Source organism: Propithecus coquereli, unplaced genomic scaffold (assembly GCF_000956105.1).
Source record: "Propithecus coquereli isolate 6110/MARCELLA unplaced genomic scaffold, Pcoq_1.0 Scaffold65, whole genome shotgun sequence".
Taxonomy (NCBI): Eukaryota; Metazoa; Chordata; class Mammalia; order Primates; family Indriidae; genus Propithecus; species Propithecus coquereli.
In genome coordinates this window covers 5631299-5656912 of record NW_012152507.1, presented here as the reverse complement: position 1 = coordinate 5656912, position 25614 = coordinate 5631299, and the positions used below count along the sequence as shown (strand labels likewise).

At 39.7% G+C, this 25614-nt stretch overlaps 2 pseudogenes; both read right to left on the bottom strand.

Moving 5' to 3' along the window:
- Positions 1-11996: 11996 nt before the first annotated feature.
- LOC105822996 lies at positions 11997-12303 on the bottom strand (annotated as a pseudogene).
- A 4881-nt stretch (positions 12304-17184) lies between these two features.
- On the bottom strand, positions 17185-25522 carry LOC105822946 (annotated as a pseudogene).
- Positions 25523-25614: the final 92 nt, after the last annotated feature.

Genomic DNA, 25614 nt, shown 5'->3' with positions numbered 1-25614 from the left:
GGCAGCCATATATTTCTTTTTTTTTTTTTTTTGAGACAGAGTCTCACTGTGTTGCCCGGGCTAGAGTGCCGTGGCGTCATCCTAGCTCACAGCAACCTCAAACTCCTGGGCTCAAGCAATCCTCCTGCCTCAGCCTCCCAAGTAGCTGGGACTATAGGCATGCGCCACCATGCCCGGCTAATTTTTTCTATGTATTTTTAGTTGTCCAATTAATTTCTTTCTAATTTTAGTAGAGATGGGGTCTCACTCTTGTTCAGGCTGGTTTCGAACTCCTGAGCTGAAACAATCCGCCCGGCTTGGCCTCCCAGGGAGCTAGGATTACAGGCGTTAGCCACCGCGCCCGGCCATATATTTCTTATAAGAAACATGTTCTTAGAGTACTCTCTCATTACAGGATATTGCAAATTGGAAATATCTCTAATAAACAGCTTTCCTCACCCCATCACACCTGTGAGCACAACTATGACGTGCTTTTGGTGGGTGGGATTAACAGGAAACTCAGAAGGAATTCTCTTCCACGTGGCTCTATTTAAACTACCCTCTGCCTCTATTGAATCCGTGACTACTAAACACAGTCAGCCTCAACTTCCTGGGCCAGACTCTTCCTTACTCTCACCTGTGCAGGCAGCCTTTCAGCTGGTCCCCAGTGATCTTTGCATCCTGACAATCACACCTTGTTGACTCATTACTAAAGAATAGCATACAAGAGGGAGCAATGAGATGTCAGTTTTGAGACTAGGTTATGAAAAGACTGTGGCTTCCATTTTGGGTGCTGTCTCTTGCTCTGTCTTAGATCCCTCAATATGGGAGAAGCCAGTTGCTATAATGCACTCCTGCAGAGAGGCCCACGTGACTGGGTAGATCCTTTTCTAGTTGAGCCTTAACATGACTGTAGCTGTGGCTGACATAGCAGCAGCCTTTTTAAAGACCCAGAGCTGTAACTATCCAGCTAAGCCCTTCCTGACTACTACTGACTCAACGAAACTATGAGATAATATAATAAGTGTTTGTTGTTTTTAGCTACCAATTTGGGGGGTAATTTGTCATACAGCAATAGATAACTAATACACTGCCTAGGGTCCTCTGGCCTGGCCTGTTTCATCTGAAACCTTCTAATCTTCTCAGTCCCCACTTTTCCTTCAGAACCCAGTCTAGTCCTAGGTTGGATGGTTTTCATTTTGGATTCCATCCAAGCTAGGATTTCACCTTCTTTGCCTGTAGAATGTGGGAATTTGTTGAGCCAGGTGATTTGTAGATTCCTTTCAGCCCTGAAATTCTGTGTTTCTGTATTTTCCCAGGCTCTGTTTACACTTTCATCAAAAGAATGAATATGTGAACTAATTGTTAGCATTAACCAAATTTTATTCATTCTAGGGATCTTATTTTCTAGGCCGAACTGGAGGAAAAAAGACAACAAGCAGATTAGGCTTATGGGGCACTGGAACTGCATCTGTCTTGCTGACTCTTTAAAATCTCTTTTCAAAATCCTCAAGTCTGGAATTTTCCCTTTCTTCCTCATCCTCAACTGTCCTTTCTCTCTAACTGACCTCAGCCAGTTAGAATGGTCCCAGCAAAATCAGAGGCAGAAGCACATTAGGCAGGAGCCCAGAGAGGCCCAGATTGAGGGTAGCAGAAAGCCTAGTAAGTGAGATAGCTGACTTCTCAATCCAAGATCTGTAGAAACTGACATTTGTGTATATTCCAGGTTGATTGATTTGGATGCAGTTTGATCCCCAGCTCACCACTCCTGCCAGGACCCAGAAATCCTCAACTTGACACATCAGGGGATCTCCTCTATGGCCCTGGGGGAGAGAGGAAAGAAAGTTGGCTAGTCAGTGCCCAGGACAAAGCAGGGGAGGTGAGACTCAATAGTTTAGCCAGAACTGTGGAGTTAGGCCTGTCCAGGTACTCCTGGGTTCACCCAGGGACTCTGAAGATATGAGATGTGGAGGAAGCACAGTGGGGAAGGGAAGGCCTGTGAAAGGTGCCTGAGGAATGGATTCTTAGGATACGCTGATCCATCTGTCCCATGGGGAGCTTGGTACAGATCATGGCTTCACTGATGATGGGTTTAACTCCATGCAGCAAGCTTTCATTTTGATAGTAGTCACTGCATGTCTGGAGGTCAATGAGGGGCACTTTCAGTTCCTTCAGTGTATAAGAAGGCTTGATATCTGTAGGGCCAAAAAGTGTCAAAGCTGTCTTAGAGAATTAGAAAGCAACTTTCAGCTGTGGATACAGATTTCATGCCTCAGATTTTCAGAGATAGCTCTGATTTCAAATATTCTGCCTGCATGTTAGCTAGCATCCTGATTTCTTGTTTGGGAAATAGCCTGAAGGCTGAACTCCCTGGCTGTGAACAAGGCTGAAGGCAGTTGCTCCTGCTCAGATGGCATAAATTAGTAACAGAAAAATCTTGTGATTTAGGAAAACCCAAAACGATGAATGAGGCAAAATTAAATTGTCTTTGGATTATATTTTTATTTTCACATAGAAATAAGGCGTAGATCTAATAAGAAGAATCAAGACTGCTGACACACAAATGAAGCTCTACCCTCCTAGATAGGCTGACTTGCAGACTTTTGCTGAGCGGCCTTACTTTCCTGAACACATGTTGGTGTCTGCTCCTCCTATCCACCTACTCATCTTTCCACCCACTCCTCCCAGTTGTGGAGGGAGAACTATATTACTTCTCAGACTGAGCAGAACTATCCTCTCTCTAAATTCATTGTTCTGTCCTTTTTGCTTTTAAGATCTTAGCACTATTGCTAAATAAGAACAAAAGCAGGTATAACTAAGCAAAGAGATTAGAGCAGAAGAAATATGAAGGAGCAAAGGGTCACAGAGAATTTGAAGTCTGAATTACGTTAGATTAATGGCCTAGAGGCTGCAATATATCTAGTGCTGTAGGGGTAGGATAGAGAGTAGGGGGAGAGAATTTTAGTGGAAGAAATAGAACACAGAAAATCTACTTATCCTCACATTGGTATGTTCTAAAATAGCCCCATCCAATCACCCAGCAAGAGGTTGTGTTCTTCAGTTGGACTTCAGATGAGGGGAGGCAGATGGGCAGAACGACAGGGCTAAAAGAAACTGGGTAGGCCAGTTCTACCACAGCGATGGCACTAGATGTGTTTCCTTGGAAGTCCGGGTGGCAGATAATCCGGGATACAGGTATTACAGTCATTTTGGAGTTTGGGCGACCAAAGATCTGATGTGACCCCACCAATACATTGTACTTCCTGGTATCCTTCAACCTGAGAAGGAGAGATGCAAAACAGGTACCATGGGTTTCTTGTGACTCTGCCATGGAGTATCACAGCAGAGTCCATTGTTCTGGATGCTGCATTTTTCCTCTAGGTCTTCCTAAGCATTTGTTCCTTCAACAAGTATTAAACATACCCTGATAACGTAAATGAGATTAAAATAGACATATGACCCTCACAGGGCTGGGTTTTAAGGATTGTGTGTGTGCATGTGCACATGTGTGTGTAAGAGGGGAGAGAGAGTCAACAAAGAAGAAAACAAATTCAAAACTTAAAATTGTGATAAATGTTATAAAGAAGAAAAACAGGATTTTAAGATAGAGGTAAACGAAGGGGGAAGATTCTTTCGATTGAGTGGTCAGGGAAGGTCTTGTTGAAGAAATAACTTTCCAAGTAAATCTTAAAAGGTAGGAATCAGCCATGAGAAGAGCTATAAAGACAAGCATTCCAGACAGAGAATAGAATATGCAAAGGCCCTGTGGATGACAAAGAGTTTGGCAGTTTCTAGAAATTGAAAGAAAAGCTGGAGTAGAATGGGATGAGGTTGGAAAAGTGGGCAGATACTTAGTGATTCATGGCTTGTTGACCACAATGAGGCACCTGGGTTTTGTTCTAGGGGCCTGAGCAGCCACTGGAGGATTTGAAGGAGGAAGTGATATTATCTCACCTGTAACTTTAAAAAAATCACTTTTCGTGTGTAGTGAAAGTCAGAAAACCTATCATTCTATTGCAGTGGTCCAGGGCAACTATGTTAGAGTCAAAGTATATTTTGGAAGTAAACCTGACAAGAATGGTATGTGCATTCGATGTGGATAGTAAAGGAAAGTGAGATGTCATATTTCTACCTTGAGCAAATGGTTATGTTGTTGAATGAGATGGGGAAGACAGAGAAATAGATTTGGGGATAGTCATGGTGGTAAGACTGTAGTTCTATTTTGACTGTGTTACCTTTGAGATGCCAGTGAGACATGCAAATGGAAATGCATCAGGACTAGATTTGGGGCTAGAGATGTAAGTGTGGGTGTTATCAGCAAGTATATGACATTTAAGGCAAGGGGAATGGATGAGTTTACCTAGGGAGAGTGAAGAGGGCTCAGGACTGTATATCTAAAGAGTGTTGTGAAGATGTGGTATGCTATAAGGGAAGCCCCCAACCCGGCCTCTGGGGAATGTCTCCAGGGTAGAGCTTTCATTTTGAGAGATGGGGTGGGAGAATGCAACTATTTTTAGTTATTCATTTCAGTCAAGATGATTATCAAACGTGAAGAAGCCTGAAGTCTGAGAACATTTGCACAGAATTGAGAGTTAGGGTAGGAAATATTTGAACCCACTTAAAAGGTGCAACGTTACTGTATCAGACAGTGCAAGAGAAACCCCTCCCTGACTTCAGCCCAGGAGCTCCAGTCACCCAGGTGCCCTTATGGTCTCCCCACAGCAAGTCAGCACTCACCGGAAGCAGTTTGCCGCCGTCAGCACCCACTGCTCTGAGATGAGGGTGGCCGAGCAGACATGGAGCAAGCCCTGGCGGATGCTGACCTGCCAGGGCCACTGCCCCACGTTGGCTTCCCAGCCTGAGGAGATGCCATATGAGGCTGGTGGGCTGCCCACAGACTACCAACAAAGGGGAGAGACACTTGGGGGCCCATTTTGGAATCCTGCCCCTCTGCCCTCAGCCCTCCTTGTCCATTTCCCAAACTGGCATTTTCCAACTTAGCACAGACTCCTCCCCCCAGTCTGTCCAGGCATGCTGCCCCTTACTTGACTCCAAGAGAGTCTCTGGTTCTTCCTCATCTGCGCCTAGGGAGAGAAAAGGCAGAATGTGGGAGACACTCTTGATGAATTCTGGCTGCTGTGGAGAATCCACACCCTTGCCCTGTGCAGCCTTTCTGGTCTGAAGCCCCTGTCTTTGCCTAGCACTTACCTAACCTCAGGGCTTCACCTGAGATCCCCAGCAGAAGGAACAGCATGAAGGCATAGCCAGCAGAGCCCATGTCTTTGTCTTCAGCGTCAGCACTTCTGCTTTCTCAGGCTTCCAGAGAGAGGCTAGCTGGAGCAGCTGAAGAAGGGGGCAGGACCAACCTCTCCTCCTAGATGGACTCCTCTGCTTCACCCCCTCCTCTCCTTTGATCTTCACCCCCTGCTGGATACTGAAGGGACCAGAGTTGAAAAGTGCAGCTGCAGGACCTGGGGGAGGAACTGGGGCCTGAGGCGCCCCCTGCTGTCCTGGAAGAGCAGGGTATCTGCGTTTCTGCCTGCAGGGTGGGTGCTGGAAGGAGCAGGGCTTGCTCAGGGCATAATGACCTTGGTGTGGGGCAAGTCTAGGTTCACAGACCTCCCTTTCCCTAACCTGCCACGTCTCAGGGATCTGCCCTAGTGTCTCCCATCTGATTCCACCCTGACCAAGGGTGTACCAATCCAGGGCAGATCCCTGAGTTTGGATCACAAAGGGGTGTGCAGATTGACCACCCCAGGTCCTTGGCCTCTAGAATGGTTATAGGACTGATGAAACAATAAAGGGGAAATAAGCCTGTTAGTAAGCTGACCAATGTCTCTGCTTTCTCTCTTTCCCTTTGTGCTTTGATCTCTACCTATTGTAATCTGTTCTTTGACTTACTTTGTCAGCAAATATTTATTAGATCTTTGTTGTATACAAGATATTGTGCTAAATGTGGAGCAGGATCTATAGATAACTGCCTGCCTTCAAGGAGGTGACTATCTAGTGGGAGAGAGGTAGAATAAAGAAGTAACTCAGGAGGCTTTTATTTATAATTTGTGTTCTATTCATTAAAAAAGGAGACAGAGGACTATGAAAGCTGAATGACAGAGCATTTGTACGCATGGCACATGCTTTATTCCTGGTTCTCACATGGATCGATTTTGAGGACTTCTGAACTTAGACAAGGCACATAGCCTAAGTGCTAAGCAAATGTTGGTTGCTATTTTTAATAACATGACGATGATGATGATGATGATGATGATGATGACGACAATGAACAAATAGTTTTTGAGACACCAGACCCAGTGCTTGGCACAGGAGGACATCATTGGTATAATGAAAGTGAATGGGGTTAGAAGGCCTGTAGGAAAAAAAAGGGAAAGAGTATACTTCCAAATATCAAGGATGGCATTATTATTATAATTAATTGCAATTGAGAATTAACTTAAAGCTTTCTAAAAAAAAAAGATATGCTATATAGCTTATATCATCTGATAATAAGCAGTATATTCTTTAGTCAGGAGATAATTTTTTCCCCTTGGCAATAAATTCGATGAGTTTTTCACAATATTGTAAAAAAGTACATTGGTTAACGTAATAAGCAGTTTTAGAAAGGACTGAGAAGTATTCCTCGTTTTTTATATTGCTTGTTGATAAATGCTGACACCATCATTTTTGAATCATGATTAAGTCATTTCTGTGAAGAGATAAGCTAACTTAATTGAACAAAAGTAGAACTTAGAGAAGAAGCCTCCTTCCTCTTTCAAAAACCACTTGCTTCCAGCTGAGCTTTGGTAAGATCCAATTCTTTAGATGCCCTTTGAACTTTCTTGACATTTTATGTAAACTGAGGAACCTGGCTTGTGTTTCTGTGCCTATGGGAAGGACAATTCCAGTGTCAAATAAAAGTATCAAAGATCTCAAGACAACAAGTCTCATCTCCCCCTATTTAGAAAAGAATTGATAATACCTCAGAATAGAAAGCAAAAATAATGTTGGCCATAACATCCAAAAGTTAAAGTTTATAGGATACTAATACATACAATTTATATATGAACAATTATAAACCCTAGAGAGGGAAAGACAATTTAAAATATTTATTATAATCCAGGTGTCCTTTGGTTTACAGAGTAAATAAATCTTCTAAGAATAAACTATTACATAGAAATGTTGAATTAATTCAAAATAGTTTAACACATATGATCACTTACAGAAGTCTGATAGTATTACATTCGCATAACATTTTCATTCACACAGTGGCTCTGTGAATAAAGCATGTTTTTATTACCATTTTATAGATGAAAAAACTGAGGCCCTTGGAGGTTAAATAACTAATTATACTATACAGTAGCAAAGCTGGACTTCATGTCTATTTCCTAGTGTAGTACTCAGATTCAAACCCAGATCTTCTGATTCATCATCTAGGGATCTTTCCCTCCATGCTACAGCAGCCTCCCAAGTCCAGGAGGCCTCATCCATTCATCCAGCCATCACTTTTTCAGGACCCACACCAGGAACTGTGCTAGAATAGAGGTGTGACAACATAGAAAAAGCCCCTGTCCTCACAGAGCTTATATTCTAGTTGTAAGTCAGATCATGATAGGTGCTTTGGAGAAAAGTCAAACAGGCTCAGGAAGATAGGGATGCCAGGGTGGAGCATAACTGTCAAACAGGATGGTCAGGGAAGGCATCAGTGAAGTGATTTCCAAGCAGAGATCTGAGGTAAGAGAGGATATGGGCCAGGTGCATAACTGAGGGAAGAGGGGTTGAAGAATAGAGAACAGCAGTATAAAGCACCTGAGGCAGGGATGTGCTTGGGACATTTGAGAAACTGTGGCTTAGAGGAGGGTGCATGAGGGGCTCCAGAGATCAGAAATGAGGTTAGACAGGGAACAGGGGCCAGAGGATGTAGACTCTTACAAGCTATTGTGAAGACTTTGGTTTTTATTCTCCATGGAATGGGAAGATTTTGATCTGACTTAAAGTCTTAAATGAATTACACTGGCAGCTGGATTAGTAATGGTCAGGGATAGAAGCAGGGAAACCAGGCAAAGAAGTGTTGTAATAATCTGGGCAGGAGGTCATGGTGGATTCGGATCAGTGCTATAGAGAAGTGGTAAGAAGTGGCAGATTCTCGTTGTATTTTGAAAGAGCCCATGAGATTTGCTGATAGATTAAACGTGGATGTGAGAGAAAGAGACAAGTCAAGGATGACTCCAAGGTTTTTGGCCTAAGCCACCAGAAGAGTGGAAGCACCACTTGCTGCGGTGGGACATACTATAGGAGAAGCAGGTTTCTGGAGAGTAGAGGAGGAGCTCATTTGTAGGCTTAAGTTTGTGGTGCTTGATAGATGTCCAGCTGGAGATGTCCAGTAGGCAGTTGAATATGTGAATCTGGAATTTAGGAGATTGGCCCAAACTTGGGCTAGATTAGGGTGTCATCAGCACGTAATAATATTTAAAGCCCTTAGATGAGATAAGGTCACCTAAGGAGTGAGTATAAATAAAGTCCACTGTGAATTATGAGGATTGATCCTTCCTAAGTTTAGATGAGATAAATAAGCATCACTAAGAGACTGAGAGGATAGCAGTGAGGAAGGCTGAGAACTGAGGGTAGTATTCTGGAAGCCAAGTAGAGAAAATGTTTCGAGGAGAGTGTGATCAGCTGCCAAATGCCGTAGCTGACTGAGAACTGACCACTGTATTTATTTAGCTTCATGGAATGGGTCCAAGAGGAGGTAAGAGGGGTGTAATTTGAGACTGAAACAGTAGTTATGCTATAAAAGAAAGCAGATAAACAGCTGACAGAAGAGGCTGGGTAGCACAGAGTTTTTTGGTTTTGTTGTTTTGTTCTAAGATGGGAGAAATTATATCTTATTTGTGTGCTAATGGAGTTGTCCAGCAAAGAGGGAGAAATTGATAATGCAGGAAAGAAAGCAGGAGCATTGCTGAAGTGATGTCCTTGAGCAGGGGACAGAACCTAACTCACTAGATTGGAGCACAGATGATTCTTCATACAGCAGGAACAAAGGCAACTATGTGGGCACAGGTGCCAGTTAGTAAGAGATGTGGTGGTGGAAGTCCTCTGCTTATTTTTTTGTTTCCTCAGTGAAATGTAGAAATTACCCTTTGAGAGTGAGGATAGGAATGGAAGTGTTGAGGATTTAAGGAGAAGTGAGCTAGCCATGTGGGAGTGTGGGAGATGAGTGGACTAGGGAAGTAATAGAGTGACTGCTGGGCGGCTGAAAAGATGCACTTGAACTTAAAGTGAAATTGCATCATTTTGTGTTCACCAGTGGTGTTCAGCAACATGCAGAGGCACGTGGAGGGCAGAGGGTTGGCTACAACCAGGGTGAGGTTTTCTGAGGTAGGTATGATTAAGGGGGAGGGGCAAGGGAGTGATTATAATGATAAGTCATGAACTTAAGCTGGAAAGGAGGAAAGTAAGGAATGAGGGGGGTGTAGAGAGTAAGGAAATGTAAAATCAGTGGATTGTTAATCCTAATGAGGTTGAATTTGGAATTGGCATTCTTGCTCTAAGGAGTTCAAGAAAGGTAACAAATGGGTTGGGAAGGTAAGATGCTTAAAATTGAGATTATGGAGAGCATACGGTTACTGGTGATAATAAGGTTAGGAAGACCGTGGAAGTAGTGCCTGAGGTCTGGTGAAAGACCGTTTAATCCTAAAGGCAGATTATGGTGGAAAGGCAGTGAATGTTGGGGAAGGAGGGCAGTGGGACTTCTCAGGAGCGTTCTGCCATCTGTGCTCCCCCTCCCTGCAAGGGCCACTGAAACTTGAGACAATAATGGATCCATCAGTCAGTGATCTTTGTTGACTGATCCTCAACTAGAGATTTATCCAGCCAAAGTGTGCAATTTTTTTGGCCACAGTTTTCAATTTGGTTCACAAAACCATGCTGGGAGACTTTGTGTTAAGGCTTGGGCGCTTATGACCAGAGCCGAATGCCCTTGCTCTCCAACAGGCAGATGGAAAGAAATCTGAGAGTCAATAGTTATTATTAGAATATTAATAGGCCTGACACCCTCTTCTGCTGCTGTCTGCTGGGTGTAATATATGGTTGGGTTTTTTCTGTACAGTTACTGAAAAAAATTTAAACAGTGGAGAAATGTATGAAGTAAAATAGAAAGTTTCCTTCCTCACTCTCTCCACTTCTAGCCCCAAAATGAAGGTATTTCATTCTTATTTTTTATGTAGAAGATAGAATATTAATATTTCTCCAAATTTTAAGTTAAGACTTAGCTTGAATAGAGATGGCCTTAAATAACTCCTTAGTTAAAGAGGAAGGTGATCAGGGGCAGGGATAGAGAGTAATGGAAGTCATCAAAACAATAAAAGAGGGCAGATCTAATTTCTGTTCTTTTTTTTTTTGAGGTTTGGACAAATTTATTTATTTATTGTTTGTGAGCATCATTTCAGATCTCTCTCCTTGTCTTTTCTTCTCTTTCTTCCTATCCATATATATTTGTATGGGGTCCATACACACATATCTGTGCATATAAATATATTTTTTTATTTACTTACATCCCCCCAAAAAGTGAATTATTCTATACGCTATTCTGTATGCAACTTAAATTTTTTAATTCAAAGTCCTTCCATGCCAGTGTATACTGATTTAATTACTTCTCTCTCTCTCTCTCTCTCTCTCTTTTTTTTTTTTTTAGAGAAGCAGAGTCTCGCTCTGTTGCCCAGGCTGGAGTGCAGTGGCACAATCACATAGCTCACTGTAACATCGAACTCCTGGGCTCAGGTGATCCTCCTGCCTCAGCCTCCTGAGTAGCTGGTACTACAGACGCGTACCACCATGCCTGGTTAATTTTTTACTTTTTTTGTAGAAATGAGGTCTTGCTATGTTGCCCAGGCTGATCTCAAACTCCTAGCCTCAAGCAGTCCTCCCATCTTGGCCTCCCAAAGTGCTGGGATTATAAGCGGGAGCCACTGCACCTGGCCTCTGACTACTATTCTCTAGAATAGCTGCATAACATTTCACATTCAGAAGGAGCATAACTTTAAAATCATGCCCATGTTGATGGACACTTAGGTTTTCTTGATTTTTTGCTATTATAAATTATACAATTATATACATAGAAGAATGTACATATATATATATCTACCTCTCTTCTTGTGTACTTAATGCGATTGCTTTGACATGGAATTCCTAAAGAAAGGGCAATGTGCATTTTAAAGTCTGATCTCTATTGCCACATTGTCCTCTGAAAAGATGGCATCGATTTACAGTGATAGCATCCATTTTCCCACCTGCTCACTCATACTGATTATTTATCTCTACTCCCGCCCCCTCCATTTTGACCAATCTAATGGGACCATTAGGAGAAAATATTTTAATGAAAGTGTATGGCACTAATTTGGGGGGAATAACTGAAATTGGAGAATAAGAAAAATGGGAAGGTATTTCATTCTTATCTTTTATGTAGAAGATAGAATATTGATATTTCTCCAAATTTTAAGTTAAGACTTAGCTTGAATAGAGATGGCCTTAACTAACTCCTTAGTTAAAGAGGAAAGTGATAAGGGGCAGGGATAGAGAGTAATGGAAGTCATCAAAATAATAAAAGAGGGCAGATCTAATTTCTGTTCTTTTTTTTTATTTTTTTTGAGGTTTGGACAAATTAATTGAAACTGGCAAGGTGTTAGCAGAGAAAAAATATTCTGTGGTTTGTTACATTTTGCCACTACCTTGAATGTATAATTTAAAATCATAAATATATATTTCATAACTAAGCCTTTGGCCAATAAAAGAAATCATTTAGCACATTTATTAAAGATCAATAAGAAATTTATTTCGAACATCAAAAAGATCAAGATGAAGTCACCGAATTAAACAGCAGCAACCCCCACCAATCTAGATTCCCATAGTGCTGAAAGTAGAGGTTTCTGTGCAGAGCTAGTCATTTATTGCAGCAATCAGAAGAGATAGGGGCTGGCACACCTATTGCAGGTGGCGGCAGAGCTGGCAGGACAGAAAGGCTGGCCTGGTCAGGTGAGCATGTCCCAGAGACAGCAATGACACACCTGTAAGGCAGGTGGATGGTCCCAGGTCATCTCTTTTTTGGTCTTCCACCACATACACTGTGGTTTTAGGTGGCTCCTGAGGTCCACCCTGCCAGCCATACTGTGGGTATCCTTGGTAGGGGTACTCCTGAGGAGGTGGGTAGGGCCCCCCCCATAGGTCCTGGACCCATTGGTTGTTGTGGATAAGGTGGGTATGGGGCCGTTGGACCAGGGCCAGGATACGGTGGAGGGTTCTCTTGGTTCATCAGGGACCTGCCAAGTGCACCTCTCCTCTCCACAAACCGGCTGGATAGTGGTGGGGTGGGGAACTGAGGAGACCGCATTACACCGCACTTGACTCCCCGCACTTGCCTCGGCGCGAGGGAGGAGCCGCCGCGCGCCTGACCTAATTTCTGTTCTTTTACTCCTGAAAATTTTGTTTCTGAATGTATTTTTGTATAGGAAGTTTGTAAAGATTGTAAGTTCTGTGCTCAACCTTTATAAGGTATTGACTTCAGATTTTATCTGGGTTTAATTTTGAGTTTCTGGTGACTTAAATTAGAAAGAAATTTTTTATCAGTAATAAGGTTTTCAGATCTTTAAACTTTGACCTATTTTAGAAGGAGAGATTTGTAATAGTACATATTTAATATATAGCAGTACAGATTTAGATCTAGTGATGTTTTTCATTTTCTCATGAGTGTTCTATACAGAATCTTATATTTATGATCTCCAACCAATTAAAAGTCATATTTCTATTCTTTTCTGTTTTTCTATTTGTAGAGATGGGGTTTTGCTATGTTGCCCAGGCTAGTCTTGAACTCCTGGCCTCAAGCAACCCTCCAGCCTTGGCCTCCCAAAGTGCTGGGATTACAGGCATGAGCCACTACGCCCAGTCAATATTTCTTATTGATGACTTGATAACAATATTTCTTATTGATGACTTGATAACTTTCTAATACTTTTTTCAGGGAATCGTTTGAAAACAAATCTTAAGTAGGAAACTAGAAGAGCCAAGTATAATTCTTTTTCTTTAACTAAGAAAATATTTTTAAATATTGTGACTTTTATAGATGTAATGAATATATACCTAGCATGAAGGATATGGACAGACTCTGAATATATATGTATGTGTGTTTTGGATACCTTTATTGTGAATTCACACTTGTCAGCACAATAATTACATACCCTTGAGTGCTTTATAGTTGGCATTCATGTAAGTACACCTCTGTTTAAATCTCAAAACAATCTTGCCATATGCACTTAAATGTTTTTGAGGCTCACTTTATGTCTTTGAGTAGATGATGATAGAAAAGTAACAGATGGCCAAGGAGGATATTGAGTCGACAAGGGAAAAACTTAATTTAGTTACTTTAGTTCCTGAATAAAAAAATTTTAAATTAATATAAATTCACTTTAAGAAACTCTTCGAAGTATGTTTCCACTGAAGTGTTTTGTTTGCATTTTGTTTTGTTTTGTTTTTGCAGGAGGCTGCTAGGCAGGGAGGGGGAGAGAAAGAGGCAAGAGCAGAAAGATGGACATCTACCTAGTGGTTGGTGGACCTGAGATTTGAACCCATGTCTGTGGCTTCAAAGTCCATGGCTCTTTCCACTTTTCCAAGAGTCTGTTTTCTGTTGACCTTTATCATTGTAAGAATTTCTCAATGCTCAAAACAATTTTTCCTAATCATCTTAGATCTAAAAATGTTACTGACTGGATTATGCATGTTAGAACATGTAAAAAATATTTTCTTGTTAAATTAAGTTTAATGTCATAATTAATGTTCCCTATTGTATGGGGAGAGCTTTGAAGCAAGGATCAGAAATCAAATGACACTAATGCTTCCTAATTAGAGAAATCTCTATTCAATGCTAACTGAAAATATTTGGCTGATCTTCTAATCAGCTGTGCTTAATTCTAAGCACTAAATTTCGAATATTATGGGTAGAACATTTTGTCCATTTCAGAAATATCTAGACTTTTTCCAGACTTTCATTAGGAAAAATAAAAAGAAAAAATTAAGAAAAAGTAAGACATTTAAAAAATCTTACAGTTTAAAAATTTGATTAACACGAATAAAGAAAAATGGCAATTTCTGATATGTCTGGAAGCAGGGTGGTTCTTGTGGTCCTATTTTAATATTTGCTTTGTATTGCTTGCTGCCAATAGGGTTGTTAGGAATATGTGTTTATGGAAGTCTCAGTATTGATCACAGGAAAATGGGAACAGTCATACTATTTGTTTTTTTCATAAGTACCAGGTAGCTTTAATGAGCTAAAAAAAAAATTATACTACTTGTGCACAGTACCACATTAATTTCTTAAAAGTAAACTATTTTAAAATATAATATAGTCACATTATATGCAGTACATGTCCAAGATTTGATTCTACCATCTTATTTAATCCATATAAAATAAGCATATCTGTTCATATACATTAAGGTTATAGAGTTGTACTATTAAAATGGAGGAGCTGGAGATGGCAGCAGAGATTGACTGCAAATGGCACAAGGGATGATGGGAACATTCTAAAATATTCATGGTGATGGTTGCTCAACTCTATAATTTTACTAAAAATCATCAAATTGTACACTTCAAACAGGCAAATTTTATGGCATGTAAATTACACCTCAATAAATCTGTTTAAATTTTTTTAAAAATGAAATGGAAAATATGTGACCATTGCTGACTCCAGAACTCATGGAAAATCTAAAAGAAGTCATTACTGATGAAATTAGAAGTTGTCAAAGAGCTACCCTCCCTTCCCTCTCCTTCAGGAGTTTACAAGGAAATTCTACCAAACCTTTAAGAAATAGATCATTTCAGTGCTATTTTAAACTGTTGTAGAACATAGAAAATGAAGAAAGGTTTCCAAATTCCTTTTTATGAAGGGAAAATACATTGATATTGAAACAAAGAAAATATATTTCTCTTAAAAGAAAACTGGAGACCAATTTTGCTCATGCATATTGAAACAAAATCCTTGAAGAAAACTTACAAAATAGAATCTGGTATCACATTTGAAAAGTAATATACAAAATAGCAATATAGTATAATATAATGCTAACGAGTTTGGTCGCTGGAGCTGGACGGCTGGTTTGGAATCCCAGCACCATCACTTTCCAGTTCCATGACTTTGGGCAAGTTATTGAATTTCTTTCTTTTCTCATCAGTAAAATGGGACCAGTAAATAAGAGAACTTACTTCATAGAGTTCTTGTGAAGGCCAAGTGAGTAAGGCACTTACGTAAGTGCCTGACACTCATTTATTTTGAATATGATAATAACTGCATAGTATATAAACAAATTGTAGATGAGTCCAAATTTATTTTGTCATACCTCTATTGTTGATCATTTAGATTTGCTATTGTAAAGAGCAGTGCAGTAAATATCTTCATATGGAAATTTTCCTTACCTTTCTATTTCCTAAGGATAGCTTTTTAGAAGCTGAATTTTGGAGAAAAAGCCATAAACTTTTTAAAGACCCAAATTTCTTTCCAGAAAGATCATACCCATTCCTACCAATGGTAGCTAAGGATTCCTCTATCTGCACTACTTGCACCAGCGTTGAGCATCATCATTGAAAAGACAATTTAAATAATATGTTAAGCCAAAATAGAATTTAATCATTTCATATTAAATGACTCAAATATTGAAAGGGGAGATACACAACCTTAATTTAAAATGTTATCCTAAAATGCCTGAAACTCAGAGAAATGGAAATATTGCCAGTAACACTCTAGATGTATAGAGTTGGGTTTTTCCTTTCATATTCAAATTTTATGTGATTTTTGGGTATTTGCCTTTTGAACCTTTGCTTTAGCTATTTAATCTGATAGAAAACTTTTCCTTAAAAACATAAATTAAAAAATAATCTACTGAAACAAATGCCGCCAGGGAAAAACTTTATATTTTTAGCCTTACTTTCTGTTGTCTCTAAGAGGGTTATAAAGTCATGTATCTTTCCAATCCTTTTTTTTATTTTTCCTTCTCCAGTTAACTTCATCTGAGTCTTTGAACTCTGCGGGAAGTGAGAGTGGGTTAAGTCCCAGTGAATGACCTGTAAATCCGCACTGGGCTAATGTAAATCCACCCAATAAATTTGAATTTAGCTGATTTTTCATCTAGAGCAAACCAGGAACTTTTATTATCTTTTACAGAGAACAAGTATGACTGTCCTAGGTATATCTAGAAGCCTTAGGCACTGTTGCCATTAAAGTCTGGAAGATAGAAAGAACCCATCTCTGTCTTGGATTTATTCTCCTAGGAAGGCTTGACACTTCTAAGGGAGGAGTCCCTTTTCCTGTGGTAGATAATGATTTGTAAAGCTTGTCAAACATCAGTGTTTCCTCACTTTTTCTCTAAAAAGCAAATTAACAGGGAACTGAATCTTGTTACACTATTTAATCAAGACTTGAACAAATTAATATTAATATACTAATGATTTTTAAAGACTTTAAGTCAGAAAGGTCAGTAGTGATAAAGCTCCTTAGCAATTCAATTATTCTTGTATATATCTGAATTCTGTACAACAGAGATTGCTCCTGTTTACCTGTCACTTCTGCTATGGCTATGTTTTAGAGATAGCTACACCCGGTAACACTGGGTTACCATTTCAATAAATGTGTTTTATGTACAGATTAGTTATTTTAAATTGATAGCACCAACTAAAAGACTATCACAATTCTGATGTGCATTAGCACCTTAGGCTCTTCCAGAATGTACATTTCACTTGACTGTGTACCTTATGGTCCTTGACTACAACATGATATGGTAGGGCCCTTTAAAAATAAACTTTGGGCAGGGCACAGTGGCTCATGGTTGTAATCCCAGCACTTCAGGAGGCTGAGGCAAGAGGATCCCTTCAGTCCAGGAGTTCAAGGCTATGGCACCACTGTACTCCAGCCTGGATGACAGATTGAGTGAGACCCTGTCTCTAAAAAAAAATAGTATTTTAGTCATCTTTTCCTTTGTTTGTTTTTATTTACAAGATAATTCTGAGAAAAAAATCTGAAAAAAATTCTTGTGATCCTCAGATATAGAAAGAAACAATTTACAATCAAGTATCAGAATCTTCCTTTCTTGACTTTGTTGCATATTCTGTTTTCCTTTGGTTAACCTGAATGTTGAGCTTTCCTTCTGTGCCTTCAAATATTTTTTTTTCTTCAGAAATGTTTATTCATGTTCAATCACATGTTCTACAACATAGCAGCAAAACAGAGTTGTTTTTGTGACTTCTGCAGTCTGGGACAACGGTGTAGCTTCATGGGATGGGCTGGGAAAGGCGGGGGCGGGTGGGGGTCGCTGTTACATGTTGCATTTTGCTGCTCCAGTGGCTGGCCATGAACAGTGCTATGATTGGCAGTGCCTCTTAGGAAGTGGATTTGATCTGGGGTGGTTGAACTGGTAATACTGTGTGTTGAAGCAACGGGACTTTTCTGCTCAGGAATAGTATTTCTTCTGAGTCTTCAAGTTAGTTTATGAAAAAGACTAGCGGAGCCTCAGCTTTGAGTCTGGATTCATGGGGCAGGCTAGGAAAGGCAGGGGGACTGTAATGTGTTGCAGTTCACCGCTCTCATGGCTGGCCATAGGAAGTGCTGTCACTGGCAGTGCCTCTTGGGAAGTGGATTCCATCTGGGGTAGTTGCACTGGTAATACTGTGTGTTGAAGTAGCTGGAGTTTTTGCCTGAGAAATAGTGCTGTTTTCTTTGCCATTCTGAATCACTGCTGTCGTCTGTAGTTCTGTCACTGCAAATGTACATATTTCACCATGTCATTCCTCCAGATGCTGTGTTACTTTTTGGAAGGGCAGCGTGTGGATAAAAGAGGCAGGAATGGAAAGTCCTGAAGGCAGAGACCGAGTTCCTTTTCTTCTCTGGGAAACTGGGGACAGTGGAGCTTTTCTTGCATTCACTATCTGCAGTGCTGGTCTTAACTCCTTTTTGGATAAGTCCCAACTGAAGGAACAGCTGGTCCAGCATGGTCCTGTAACGTCTCTGCTTCTGGCTTGAAGAAATACTTCTCTGCACTTTGTGTTGAGGAGACTGGCCACTGCTGTTGTTGAGATCGCTGCTCGGCCTAACCTTAGCAAGTGAAAGACTGCTGCTTAAGCTGGAATCACTAGCATCCGGCTCTGAAGAGTTTCTCCCCAGTAACAAATATGTGGCTGTGATTTCATCATACTTCATTTTACTAAGAGATTCTTGAATTTCTTCTTATGAATATCCCATTCTCACCAAAATATCTATTCCTTTCTGGTCTGAGATGTCTAGTTCTGGTCCAACAAATGGTTTACGTTCATCTTCCTCATGCCCTGCATTGAGCCACCTGTTCTTCATGATTTGCTCTAGAGTGCCTCGTTTAATTGGATTTAGCACCAGGAAACATTTGAGAAGTTTTTATAGTCTGTAGACATGTACAAAAGGATTGTGTATTTCCCTCTTAATATGCTTGCTCCCAGTTTTCCCTGATATAGGGAGGTGAGCCAGTGACGGGCAGGTAAGTATAGGATCACTCCGAGGCTCCGTACGTCGACCCCTCATGCTTTTTGCCCTGGAAGAGCTCGGGGGCTGAGTATGGAGGAGAGCCACAAAATGTGTTGAGTCTACTGCTAACAGTAAATTCATTGCTTAAACCCAAATCTACTAGTTAATACTCATATTGGCATCTAACAATAGATTTTCGGCCTTGAGGTCTCTGTGAACGATCTGTTTTCGATGGCAGTATTCCACCGCAGACACTATGTGTCTGAATTTAGCGCTTGCTTCTTCTTCCTCCATTCTTCCATGTTCAAGCAAATAGTCAAATACTTCACCTCTACTTGCATGTTCCATGTTTATGTAGAGCGTTTTTCAATTTCAATGACTTCGAATAACTTCACTATATTTGGATGATTTAAAAGCTTCATTATTCTTACTTCTCTGAAGAGCCTTTGTAGACTTGTTGGATTCAATGGAGTTTTGTCAATTATTTTTATTGCAACCTCTCTGCCTGTAAGGATGTCTTGCCAATTTCACTTTTTGAAAAATTCCCCTTGCTGATTGTTTTCAATAGTCTGTAGTTTCTGATGACAGGTTCTTCATCTGCACAGGAAGCTATAGAGTTTACACCACCTCCAACAGAGTGGTCTGTGTGAGTAGTAACTTCTTTATGGCCATCTCCGTGTGATGTGTGCCCAAAGTCACCAGGTCAGTATCCTACAGGCACATGCTTGTAGTCCCCGCTATTGGAGAGGCTGAAGCGGGAGGATCGTCTGAGCCCAGGAATTCAAGGTTACAATGAGCTATGATTGTGCCACTGTACTCCAGCCTGGGCAACCGAGCCCAAATTATAAAAATCCTGATTCAATAGTCAGTTGAATTCAATAATCAAAATGATTCAGTTGAACCATTTTGAAGAAGAATCATTAAAAAGAAGTAGCAGCCTGTCACTAAATAGCTGATTTCTCTTCCAGTTCAAATGTGCTATAGTTTTTTCTCCTATGTGTGGTTTGTTTTGGTGAGGGCTATGTTGAGACAGAAGAATAGACCAAATGTGGATTCTTTTAGGACAAAGACCATCACTATTATTGTATCGTATTGTAAATCACTATTATTGTATTTTTTTAAAGTCCAAAAATGTATGGGAATTTTTTTTTTTTTTTTTTTTTGAGATAGGGTCTTGCTCTGTCACCCAGACTGGAGTGCAGTGATGCAATCATAGCTTACTGCAACCTTGAACTCCTGGGCTCAAGCAATCCTCCTGCCTCAGCTTAAGTTCAGCTGGGACAACATGTGTGTGCTACCACGCCTGGCTAACTTTTTTATTTTTTGTAGAGATTGGGTGTCACTATTTTGCCCAGGCTGGTCTCGAACTCCTGCCCTCAAATAATCCTCCTGCCTTGGCCTCCCAAAGTGCTGGGATTGCAGGCATGAGCAACTATGCCCAGGCAGGAATTCTTAAGAACACACATTTTTCAGCAATATTAGATATATCAATGAGCCAACTACAATATAAAGGATGCAAGGCAGAAAAGGAAATGAGAAAGCATTAGATATTACCATTATCAACAAACATCTACAGAAGACTGTGAAGCAGAGTCTAAGACAGAGTCTCGGTGTACATCAGACACACTACTTAGGTAAAGGGGACAGACACATGCCTAAAACCTTATGTAGCAATGAACAATATCATGTGCCAAGTGTTAAGTGAGTGGTATGGATAGTGTGAAAGTTCAGATAGGGTGTGTTTGGCAGAATAATGCTCTCCTCTTCCCCACAAAGTTATCCACATCTTAATCCCTAGAACCTGTGAATATCTTACATTCCATGGCAAAGGAGAATTAAGGTTGCTAATCAACTTGACATAAGGAGAGTATTCTGGATTATCCTGGAAGACCCAATGTAATTATAAGAGTCCTTCAAAGTAGAATAGGGAGGCAGAAGAAGAGACCAGAATCAGAAAGAGATTTTAAAATGCTGCACTGTTGGAGGGAGGGGCTATAGGCCAAGGAATGCAAGTGACCTCAAGAAGCTGAAGAAGGCAAGAAAATGGATTCTGTCCTAGAGCCTACAAAAGGAATGTACCCCTGAAAATACCTGAATGGGCTTAATAAGACCCATTTTGACTTCTGGCCTCTAAAACTGTAAGATAATAAATTTTTGTTTTAAGCCACTAAATTTGTGGTAATTTGGTACCACAGCAATAGGAAACTAATACAAGGATGCTGAAGAGAAGGAGGAATCAGGAATAGCTTTATGGAGAAGGTGGTTCTTGAGCCAGGCATTAAAGATAATACGAGTAATGACAACAGAATTAGAGTAATAGAATTTGTGTTCTAAATACTGAGCTAAGCTTTTTATACTATTTCATTCATTTATTCTCACAAAAACTCTATAAAGATAGTATTGTCCTTATTTTGTAGATGAGAAAACTGAGGCTGAGAGAGGTTTAGTAACTTGTGCAGTCACTAGAGTGCAGTATCAGTTGCTACAACTAGTTAATAGCTGGCCTTTTAACAACGTGATGGCAGCTGACATTTATGGAGTGCTTACTGTGTCCAGGTAAGTTCCTAAGGATGTCACTATTGTTATCTCCTTTAATCCTCAGATCTATGGTATGTAGTGATTTGTAATTTTTCTGAGGCCTGGATTTATCTGGCCAGAAATATGGTTTGGTCAGAAGGGAAGAGAGTGGAGCCAGGAAATCCAGTCAGGACACAATAGTCTGATAAGAACTTGAATCCAGAGTAAAAACAGTGGGCATGGGAAGGAGAAAACATTCCAGAGGCAATCTGCTTCTTTGTTGAAATGTAAATCCTGTGTTGAAAAAGCTTCCCCTTCCGTCTCCAATTTCTCCCTCCCTGTGTGATGGGGATGCTGCATTTTAATGAGTTTAGGAGTTTTATAATTATAATTAATGAAAGGTGTCGGTATTGATAGTGCTGTAGACCAGACTTTTCCACTTACCCATACAAGCATGGGCAGCAATCATGCAAACTTCTCTATAATATGTCTCATTTCTGTCATGTAGCAGGAGCTCACAGAGATTCTCTTTAATTTCTTGGCTTTTTCAACCAAGAGGATAGGACTTTAAGTTCAACAGTTTGTTAGTTCAGAAATAAATATATGTTTATTTTTACCATTTAAAAGAGCAATAGACTATCATTGTGCGAATCTCAAAAATGAATAAAAATCAGTTTGCAGACACACCTGAGGAAGGGTGGTCAAATAGAATTAGAAAATGGAGGTAGATAGGTATTACTGGGTGTCAGCAATTTTGTAGAATAAGCATTGGCTTCTTTTCAAGTAAATGCGTGTATATATTTGTAGTTTTCTCTGCCTAAATATAAGAATAATTTAAAGTTTTTTAGAAAAGCCTTTGAAATTCTGATATCTGATATATAAAATTCTACCCAACTTCTACTTGTGTGGAATCAGTTTTGCTATCTTTCAAAGAGCCTACAAAGTAAGATTCATGAACACTGAATGTGTTATATCTTATAATGGATAGGTTCATTGTTTTATTTATTATATTTATTATAAGTAAAGAGGTAATGGCATTGTTGCTGCAAATAATTTCTTTTTAGACCCTGTGGAACCTTTAGTGAATACTGAATGGCACAAAGGATTTATGTAGGATTGATCCATGTTTTAAAAAATAACGATATATACTGTGAAGCTATAACTTGACAGTAATGCTTGGGAGTATGCTATGAAATCCCTTCAAAGATAGTACTCCTCCTAAAAGAGAAATTTTGGTACTCCGATATGAGTTATAAGACAGATTACCTTTATACCACTTCTTACTCTATTGTGAGCATATCTGTGTATATTCATTCATGTAGACTAAGTCTTCCCCCTAATTTCAAAGAACAATTTAAGACCTTTCATTTCTGACTTGAGTAAAGTAAGTACTGACCCAGTGGGGTTTGATTTTTTTCTCCAGTTAAGTGATCAAAGCTAAATCATCAAAGCCTGACTGTCTTACAACAGATTCTAATAAGTTCTAAGTTGGCCATTCTTCTTAGTGTTAATGAAAGCAAAAGATGACATTTGCATTTTTGTCATCTCCAGTTCAAAGTGTTTGTCATATTATTAAATCAGAATCACCCTGAACGATTCCACATTAGTAGGATCTGTCTAGCATTCCCCAAAAGCTGTCCCTGCCAGAACAGAGACCCATTTCTACATAAGTGGTATAGCACCTAAATACATAAATGTTGGAATCAGGTATGTCTCGATTACTTAGAACCAAGTAATCATGAAAGGAAAATGTGGATAATCTGGAGTTCTCACAGAGTCCTTCACCCACTGTAGCCTCCTAACCCCGCAAATGTTCTCCGGTCCCCTGATGTACCATGGGTTCCTCCATCACATCCCTCACATCTCCCCACAACGTTTACACACACAGCTATCAACAGCCTTTGTGCCAGCTCTGCTTTGTTGTCTGTCTTTGTTCTGCTTGGGGGTATTCTTCCATTCCTCAATTAGCTTTATTAACCAAGAGGCATGAATGAGTGGAACAGGGAATGCAAAGGGGTGTGTGTGTGTGTGTGTGTGTGTGTGTGTGTGTGTGAGAGAGAGAGAGAGAGAGAGAGAGAGAGAGAGAGAGAGAGAGAGAGAGAGGAGAGACAGAGAGACCTACAAAACCAACAGACTTTTACGTGGTTACTTAGCCATGCTCACCCTCACATTGAGAATGTACTACTGGTCTTTGAATGACCTAGCAGTCCCCAACCTTTTTGGCACCAGGGACCGGTTTCATGGAAGACACTTGTTTTTCCAGACAGTGGGGATAGGGGGGTGTTGTGGCGGGGTGGTTGTGGTGAAGAGCTCAGGTGGTGATGTGGGGCCCATTTCCTAACAGGCCACAGTCCAGTAATGGGCTGCAGCCCAGGGGTTGGGGACCACAGAGTCCTAAACCATCATGCTCTGCTGAGTGTGTCCCTGCAATTAGTACATTATCCATAGCAAAAGTGCAGCCTTTGGCAAATAAATTTTTAGAGTTAGGGCATTTTATTTTTAATAACTCTTTTTTCATAGAAATGCTGAGACTTTGGGCTAGCGAGTTATTCATATGATCTCTAAATATGCAAAAGTTCAGAAAGCCTTTGCAGGTATATTCTCTCCTAGTTATATAAAAATTAGAAATGCTGAATAAAATGAGGGGATGTGCTAAAGAGTATTTGATTTGAAATAAATAAAATCCATACGCTTAAAACACTGTATATAGCCAAAATTTCCATATTTGCTATAGATCTGTTCTCATTGTTAAGGGGATTTTATCCAAATGTTTTGTTATTGTTGGCAAGAAAGCTCCTGAATCTGCCCTCAGTGATTTGTTTTGTTCAGTCTTGGCTTCTGAACCAAAAAAATAACCACTTATTACTTTGCCAAAAATTTAGCATTTCTACTAACGTATTTCTTGACAATTGCACAATATCTTGGCCATCATGAAAATCATTTTGTTTAAAATATAAGTATATACGATATAAGTATATAAAAAGTATATAAAAAGTGTAAGTATATAAGATACACAAATACACAACCCCCCTCCACACACATACATATTTATACGTATTCAAGCTAAAGGATGGCTCTATGCAAAATGTGAGATCCAATTATTTGTATACTTTGAGGGAAAAGATAAAGCCAAAAACATGTGTTTCAGTTTGTTTTCCATTGTCAAGAGGTGAGGAGTGGGGAATATTGTGAGTAATGGATAATTTATCCTTATCCTCAAATTATCAATTATATGAGTTCTTAGGAGCAACATGTTATAAACACTGTGTATGCATATTTACATAGGAATATAACACAAATAACACTAAGATTGAATTTGGGGGATATGTTTAAATGTCCTCCAACAGAAAATCAAGTTATTTTCTTGATTTTTAATTATAATACCAGTTCAAGAGAGAAGTATTGTGGGAAGGCATTTGTATTTTCTTAGAGCAGAAAGTATAAAACTGACTGTAGAATTTCCTGTTGTAACCAAGAATGAAGAAGAGCTGCAAGCCATTTGCTTCCTGAGTGGCCACATTCCAGCTGTGCAGACCGGTCACAGCACATCTGCCAATCAGAATGGGCCCCAGAGGGAAGCCCTTGGATGCTGAGTCTTGTTTACATGCATAGTGACTCTGTTTCTCCCCTCCTCTTGTGTATTGTACCACTAGGAAGATTAGTGGGGATATTTGCTATTACATGCCTAAATATACTGTGTGAACCTAGGATCGCAGCCACAGCAAATGACGTTCCGGACAGAGTTTTAGCTCACCTTTAGCCTCAGGTAAGAGTTGTTGCTTTGTTATGTGAGGACAGCTGATCTGTATTCAGTGTTTACCTTCACTTTAAGACATTATGCTTTACTTTTGTTAGGAAAACTAGCTGGCTGAAAGCTGGAGAGGAATGATTGGAAAAAATGTGCCCCGTATTACTATGACTTAAAAATTTTAGTACTCGACAAGTGAAAACCATGATATTTTTATTTCAGGGAGGGGCAAAACCCAGTTAAATTAAAACAGAAAAGTTCAAAAGCTGCAGTAACACTAAATCACAGTGTGGAGAAATTGGAACCAGAAATATATTAACATTGTTTGGAGAGCATTGTATCTACACAAACATGCTTTACTGTGAAGCTTTCTACTATTAGTCTTTCAGAGAACAGTGTCTTCATGTGTACTAAGTCTTTGGCTTTAAAAAACATTTCTTTTTTATTATGAACTCATACAGAAAGAATTGTTACACACACTTAACTGTATAAATCCTATTCCGTTTCTTCCATATTTCTTTCTAGAAATTTAGAGTATGTTTTCATTATCCTCTTTATGCTATTCCACCAGCAATAAAATGAGGGAAAAATAAAGAATTCTTGTCTGATCTTTGCTTTGCTATTAAATTCTATCCTGTTAGCATTAATTCAGAAGATACTATTGAAAACTGTGTTTTGATAATATTCCATAGTATTTTTTTAAAGTCATTGCACAGGACCATATTGTGGTTTGTATCTTACTTTCTGTTGTTAATTTTTTCATAACACTGAGACTTTGTACTTCATTTTTTTTTATTTTTAAGCATATACTGGAAAAAAATCATAACATTAGAAAAACATAACCTGTGGTTTTTG